Raw genomic sequence first — 8622 nt, 5'->3', positions numbered from 1 at the left:
GTGCCACCACATCGACTTCCCCTCATGCCGGTGGCACCCCTAGCCTAAACCCAGCCCCTCAGGGTAGCCCACCTTCCCTCACTCTCTCTCACACAGAATTGCACTTCATTTCCAAATCTGCCACCCACATCACCACCCACGGCCTCCAGCCACCACCACCAGCTCTACTAGCCTCCCTTAGCTCCTCCTTGCCCAGTCCAAGCTTGGAAAACATTGTTTGCCGTTGCTCTGCCTCTTTTGGAGTGACTTTTGATCTTTTAGAGTTGCTTTTCTTGGGTGTTTTATGTTGTGTTTGGCATCATGATGTTCATTGCATTATTGCATGTATGTTCATCTGTTGTAAAGGAAAACTAAGTTTTCATATGAGACAGATTTTGGGTGTGTGTATGTCAGGACCCGAAGCTGAGATGGGACATTATCTTGGTGGAGCTCCTCTGGTTACTCGAGGGCATAATATACTGAGTGACATCTCCTAGGTTGTCACCGGATGACAATGGGATCAGACAAGATGCTAACGCTCTCGTGCCGATTCCACAGCCCCTCCGTTGGCAGGGGTTAGAGGGTGCTTGGCCATGAACGCACTGGGAGTGGAATTGGGCATCGCTCGTTATAAAGTTAGCAGTATAGTCATAACTCGTGGTGCGACAAAAGGAGCCAGGGTGTGTGGATGGTCCCTAGGGGAGATTATGGTGCATACAAGATTATTAGATAATGGGCCATTTCTGAAAAAATGGTGGGCTTTTTATAAATGGATATGTGGACCATTTTCTGAAAAAAAAAAAAATTGTGGTTTTAAACTCGGGCCATTTTATGGAAAAATGGCGGTTTATTTTAATGTAATGGTTTTGGGCCAAATGGAAATTTTAGTAGGTGTTGGAAAAATATTCATTTATGGAAAAAATGATATTTTGGGTCTCGTGCATATTTCAGCCTATGCACACATAAATGTTGATTGCATAAATATAATTTTATATTGTGGATTGTTTGGTTAGTTACTCACGTGGTATTCAAACCCTATGATTCTGTTTTATAGAATTGTAGATTTTCATGCAGATGCGGGCGTTGAGCTTGAGGGATCGGTCCCACCGGAGGAGTGACTTGGGGTCGCTTTCTTGTGTTTTAAGATTTGTTTCCCTCTTTTGCTGCATACCTTTGGTTTAGATTATATTTTTGTCAGAATACTATATAACTTTTAAAGGCATTTTATTTTGTGAGACTTGTATTTTAAATGCTGGTACTTAGTCGACTAAATTTAATTAATTCGATGTGACTTTTGTTTTACACTTGTTGCATGTGCACACACTTAGCACTTGTCATTGGGGTGCATGACCCTTGTTGTTAGCATTCCGATGTCACTATTTTTGCATTTTCCATACGTGGAAGTCGAGAGCGTCACAAATAATTTTGTACTATATTTCTCTATGGCATAAAATGTGAATATGAAATATGAAACTTTGATATGATTCTATGATATTATATGTTTAGTGTAACTATTTATGTTATTGCATTATATTTGAAACCCGTAAGATATAATAAGATATGTTATGTCCAATTTCTAGCCCCACCACAAGATATAATAGTGGGCTCTCATTTCTGGCTTCGTCAGGGGATATAATAGTGGCCTCTCATTTTTGGCCTCATTAGGGGATATAATAATGGCTTCTAACCCTATCATGTGAAATAATAGTGGCCTCTATTCTAAGTACAATTGCTTTAGTGATATGGTGATTTATGTTCTCCTTTGCTATGTACAAAATGCAAAAACCTACTATAGGGTAAACATGGCCTCTATTTTGAGTGCAATCACTTTGATGACAACATATGAATTTATGTTCTATTTAGCTAATGGCAGATATGCACAACCCTGTCATGGGAGTAAATATGGCCTTTGTATTGAGTGCACTCATTTTGGTGACATAATAGTTATTTACATTTTGTTTGGCTATCTGCAAACATGCATAACCCTGCCATGAGAGTAAGCATAGACTCTGTTTTTGATTATGATGTTGTTTAGTATGCTTGTGCATAAGATCTTTTATATATATATTATTTGACATATAAATGTTTCAGAAAATATCCTTGCTATTGTTTTTTAGAATTGCTTGTTTCTACATTCTGTAACTGACTAATGTTTACACACTACTATGAGTTTTCTACTTAATGATTCGGTGGACTCATCTTTTGTCCGCTATTTTTTCAAATACTTGGTTTATGACAATTGGAATAGATGACACGTGACAGGATTATAGGTGAAATGTGAGATAAGTGTCAGGTGGTAAAAGTGGGTTAGTATGAGTTCAAAGATTTTTTACAATATTTAGTTTATTCTATTTGGAAGAATTTTTAGGCATTTGACTTTGGAGGATAATTATATCTAAGTTTTATATTTCTTGAATTTTAGGTTAAAAGGTTCTCCCCAATTATGGATAGGGCATGACAAAATATATACGAATAACATGGTAAAGCAACAACCCTTGAGTATTTATATGCCTTGAGATCTAGACAAAACAACCAAGTATATATATTCATTATTATATGAGAAAACTTCAAAATGGTCGGGTACGTATTTCTCATTTACACCTAGCAGTAAAAACCTAACACATAGTAGAGTTGTGGTACGTACAGTGGGTGTGCATCCAGTTGAACCCCATTTCCCTTTTCCCTTCTCCCTACTCTCTTTTTTCTTCTACCCAGAAGCCTTCTTCTCCCACTGAAGCCATTCTTCTCCCTTGAAGCCATTTTCGTTGGCAATAAACAATACATGTTGAAGAAATTCAAAGGGCCATTAATGTTGAAACCATGTTCAAATCAAGAGCACAAAGAAGGCTTCTGGGCCATTAAGGACCATTAAGTAAATATGAGACTAATGTGATCTTGAGGGCAGGGTATCGTTTGGTGTTGTGGAGAACGAAGGAAGTTGATACAAAGCATAGAGGAACAAAGAGCCTGACCCTATAATCACTGGGTTAAATTTTGCAAAGGACCAAGGGCATTTCGTCACAACAGCCCCAATAGCCTGACTCACTCTCTCTGCAGTCTGTACCTTTGCAACAACGGCCCCAAAACATACCTCCCACACACAAAGATCTTCTCCACCCAATACTCTCCAGTTTATATTGACTATCTCAACTCAAAGTCTCACATTTTCTACCGTCAATGGCTCACACAAATTGAACAAATACCAAAATAAAAAGAAAAAGAGAATGGAGTTAGAGAGACCCCATCGCACAACAAGCACAAATAGCAGTAGCACTAGTGAGCTCTTCATCTGTTTCACCTCGTGCCTCTCTTCTTCTTCCATGAAAGTCTCCAAATCAATTCTCAGCACAGGTTGTACCAGAGAACCATCCCAAATCTCTCTTTCCTCCTCTCTAAGCCTAAAACTGAGAAGCAGTGGCAGCATGAAGGGTGGCCAGGCTTCGCCAAACAACAATATATTTTCTCTCGTCGATGGCCACATCTCTCTTGGTCCTTAAGGGGAGCAACAATCGAAGATTTGATGAGGGGGAGAGCAGGTCACGGGGTGGAGAGAGAGAGCAACGAAGGGGGAGGCTAAGATAGAACTGTTAAAAAAAAAATCACCCGTATATGAGTCTATGTTGTAATTTAGTGCATCCTCTATGTGGCAGGTTGTGATTTGTCGGTATAAATTTACACTAATCACCCGACCGGTCTGAAGTTGCTCTCTTATTATATATTTTATATATCGAGATCTAGGCAAAACAACCCAGCACATTCCTTATTATTATTTATGTTATCGCATCAGTACTTCATAAGCTATCTGTATGCTCTCCAGCAAGACGAAATGATCATCATATCATGTGAAAAATTAGTTATATAAGTTATATATAATACGTTAGCACACGAGAAAAAGGAAAACTAAACACTAACCTGCCCGCGGCCAGATTGTCCTACCGATGCCCATGGAATTGATCAGTACTCAAACTTGAAGCCTCATGTGGATGTACAATGTCCAAAATAAACAGTAAAAACTCCAAATTACTACCCCATAAACTATATAATTCTTCTAGAACTAGTAGCAAAACTTTGAACTTTTACCAAAAAAAATTAGCGAGAGCCAATTTACCTATTTGCAATTATCTGGACTTCACGTTTGACATTATAGTATTTTAATTGTAAAGCTTTATTAAAAAGTTCGATTGAAAAAACAGTTTACTTTCTGGTAATCATGGGATTAAAGTACTTTTAGAGTAATTGAAGATCAGGCTATTTTTAGCATGCCCTCATGACGTACGTACACTACAACATTTAAGACTTTTTCAGCGATCAAAATCAATGATATATGGAGTAAAGATCAAGATCAATCATATTATATTGAGTATTTTTCGGTTGTAAACGTACGTAAACAAGATTTACAAAATATATGGCCAACCAAAATTTCCAAAACTGAAACTTCAGTGTAAGTAAGTTTATCAAATAATGTATTGTAAATTTAAAAATAAAAATAAAAAGAAAAGAAAAGAAAAGTACCTCTAAAGGCAGAATCAGTCTGGCAAAGGCGCAATATAAGCACAGCAAAAAGAGAAATGTGCTGAAATCAAACTCTTGAGTCTCCTCCTAGTGCCGTCGAAAGGATTGAAAAGAAGTCTCTTTCATTTTTTTTTTTTTTTTATTAAACGTGTATGCAGAGACAATAGGACAAAATACTTAATAACTTTTTTGTTTTTTGGGCACTTGAAAACTTTTGTTCCGTTTGGAAAGACGTGCCCACGTTTTCAAACGAGAGAATCGCGCCTAGTCAATGGCGAGTGTGGCACTGCACGTTGATTGATTCGGGCTGCGGTAGACATTGTGTCATACAAAATGTGTAAGACAGCATGTCATGCATGTGAAGCTCCTAGCTCGGAAGTTTGACAAAATTGTGCTAGGTGCTAGAACTAGCATTGAATTACATATTCAAAAATTAATATTTTATTTTTAATTTTTTATTACTTACTAATGAAATTTCTAATGCCTCTATATAAAATTATGAAATTATCTATTAATTTTTCTGAACAAATTAATTAAATTTTAATATTATAATTATTAAACGAATCAAATATTTAAAGAAAATAAATAAATTTACATACATAACGATTGATTATAAAAAGAATCATTTAAAGAATTATTTAACGATAAAATCCAATGAAATAACTAAATTTAAAAAAATTAATCTTATTATTTAAAAATCAATTATAAGTAATTCTCAATTACAAAATTCTTGTAACTTGACTCTAATATTTGTCAAGACAAATGACTCATTTGTCTTCTACTTTACTAACAGTTAAAACTTCTGGCGATTTTCAAACTATTGACTTCCTTCAAAAAATTTCAATGGCTGAAATCCAATCAACGATATTTTACATTTGGAGTACGATCGCACTTAATTAGAGATAAACATATAAAAATTCTCCAAAAAACTTTTCTCACCAAAATATGCACTAGAAAGTGTTATAGAAAAAAGTATATATCTGAATCTCTATAAATTCTAATCAATAAGATCTCTTAAATAAACAATCTAAAAAGTGTTCCAGTTGAAGTAGAATTCTGCTGACAGGTAGAATCTGTCACAACGATGTCTCCTATAGGATTGTTGACATTTCATGATAACTCTTCACTGTTGTGATTGATTTCTATTAAGTTTTTGTTCTGGATAAATGCAAATCTTTATGGACTTGAATTTTATCTAAATAACTTATCTAAACAACCTCTAAAACACCTAGATAAATTCAATATTTTTTAGAGACAAAGTCGATAATAATTTTACATTCATCCAAAAATTACAAATATAATGATAAGATAAATCTTATCATTTAGTCAACTAATTTTAGCCAACTTTTGTATTTATAATCTCCACCTTTGGAAGATTGGTGACAAAACTAGCTTGATGAATATAATATAAAACTTGTTAAAAACACAAATAGCAAAGCAAGAAACCAAGTAGAATTTATAAGCAAATAATTAAGAATAAAACAATAATGACATAGAATAATGATCTAGTCCAACATCAAATTTATGTCTGGCAAAAATAAACAAATATCATCTAACTTCTCCTTAACAAATTCATTTAAGCAAATTCATTAAACTCTTCCTAAATTTCACAATCTCAAAATATTTCGATATATTTTAATTTACTCTTTCAATACTCTTCTTTTTATCATTAATCTGATAAGACTCATAAAAGAATAAATATCACATATATGTGCCAAGATAAAAATATTAAGGAAGGCATAATAAAAAACTTCTATGTGTTTTAACTTTTCTTAGATTAAATGCACTTAATATATGGACATTAATGTATATTAAATAAAGAGCTAATGATAAAAACGATTTAATTGAGATAAAAAATCAAATACTTAGTTGACATATCATGAAAACTGAATAATAAAGATCAAGAATACACTTTAAACCCAAACTCAATCCATTAAAAACGCTGCAAATTGGCGCTTAAACTTTTGTAGCGTTGATTGATAACTTTTGTTCCGTTTGGAAAGACGTGCCCACGTTTTCAAACGAGAGAATCGGGAAGTCAATGGTGATTGTCGCACTGCACGTTGAATGGTTCGGGCTGCGGAAGACATTGTGTCATATAGAATGTGTAAGACAGCATGTCATGCACGTGAAGCTCCTAGCTCGGATGTTTGCAAAACTGTGATAGGTGTTAGAACTAGCATTCAATTACGTGTTCAAAAATTAATATTTTATTTTTTAGTTTTTGATTAATTACTAAAAATTTGAATTTCATTCTAAATTAGCTATTGTAATCTTTATAATAATAAAATATTATTATTTGTAACTTTTAATTTTCATTTTTAATGCAATCTTTTTATTTATTTAAATATTTTTTATTTTCATTTTGATAATATCGAACAATCATTTTCATTTTAATATTTACAATTTAACACATCTATACGTATGACTTGTGAGAAATAATACAAAATACATATAACATTGCTACAGTTCAAGTCATTATGAGTACTTGTGGGATAAATTTATTGTAATTCATTGATAATATTAGCTAAATTTATAGCTCCACTGGCTAATGCCAGTATCCTTATCCTTTGTATTTTGACTATTTTACTACTTTCCATTAAAGTAGGAGCCTTCTATGTATAAAGTATCATTATCAAATGATATATTCTTTGGAATGACATTAATAAAATGTTAGAAATACATAATTAAGTTCTTTAAGTGAATGATTTATTTCATTAAATAAGAGTTAAGTATTTAATTATACATTAATTTTTAATATTGAATTTCAAATTAATTGATATCAATATTTTTACACAAAAATTTTATTTTTACTTTTAAAATAATTAAACACTTATATCATATTTATACGTTGCTGGGCATCTTTTTGAAAAGAAATATATGAGCTCCCGACATCCTTTAAAGAGCTATTGCAACAAAGGGTATTCTTCGAAGGAAGTACTAAATCGGCTAGGCTCAGTGAGGCAGCAACGCACGACATGCTGCTAAGGGACGTGAACCAAGTGGGACGCAACTATGCGAATGCAGAGCACGGCCTGGGGGAATATTTTTTCGATGAAGATGTTTTGCACGGACGAGCAACGCTTGATGAACGAAGGAAGGTGCTGAGGTGTAGAAATATAAAAGGGGAAATTGCGTTAGAACAAAAAAAAAAGGCAGCGAAGAAATTCCTTTCTTTCATTTTTTCTCATCAGTTTCGGTCTTCTTACTTTTAATATATGGATGTTAAGATGTTGACTGATATTTTTAGTTTGATTATGTTGGATTAAATTTCTAAACTTTAAGTTTTGAAAGATAACCCAAATTTGGATTATAAGTTATTTCTCATATTTTTTTTATTAATTTCTTATTTTGTGAGGCTGTTATGTTTGTGACTTTCTCTCCTCTCGAAGCATTTTCCTTTATGTATTATGCAATAATTAGCATTTTCTTTTTATGTATTATGCAATAATTAGCATTTTTTTTTTTTTTGAAAGGAAAGACAAATTCATTACTAAGATTGAATTAGTTCGTTACACACTAACTCATCCATAATGGATCTTCTAACCTCACTTGGGCCATCCTCCATCCATACACTTTCACAAGAGAAAAAAGCTGCTAACTTAGCTGCTATATGAGCACTAGCATTTGCAGATCTTCGAACAAAACCCAATCTCCACACAGGATAGGTTGTCTTAAGCTGTCGAATGTCCTCAATAAGCTGGCCATCCCAAGAGTGGTCTTCTGTTTCTGAATTTACAGTCTCAACTACAGCTTTTTCATCCCCCTCAAAACATACATGCATCAACCCCATTTCAGTGCAGAAGACCATTGAATCAAGTCAATGGTCATTATGCAATGCACATTGAAGGTCGGGCTAGCTGTTAATTTGTGTCTCCTCATTTGAATGCGTGTCGGATTATTTAGTTCGAAATACTAATTAATTAATTAGAGATAGTTAAATTCAGCTAAGGAGACCTTGAGCGTCATGAAAAGTTTAAACAAAAAAGACATCGAATGGATCTAGATCCACGTTGGCTGGAGCATTGACCAAGGGGCAGGTGCCCTACACTTAAAAAATTATTAAAAATGGGGTTGGAGTATGCGAATGGTCCATATGGAAGGAGATTATGGTGCATACCTTAATTAAAT

Source organism: Carya illinoinensis, chromosome 1 (genome assembly GCF_018687715.1).
Source record: "Carya illinoinensis cultivar Pawnee chromosome 1, C.illinoinensisPawnee_v1, whole genome shotgun sequence".
Classification (NCBI taxonomy): domain Eukaryota; kingdom Viridiplantae; phylum Streptophyta; class Magnoliopsida; order Fagales; family Juglandaceae; genus Carya; species Carya illinoinensis.
Note: the sequence above shows the minus strand (reverse complement) of the source record.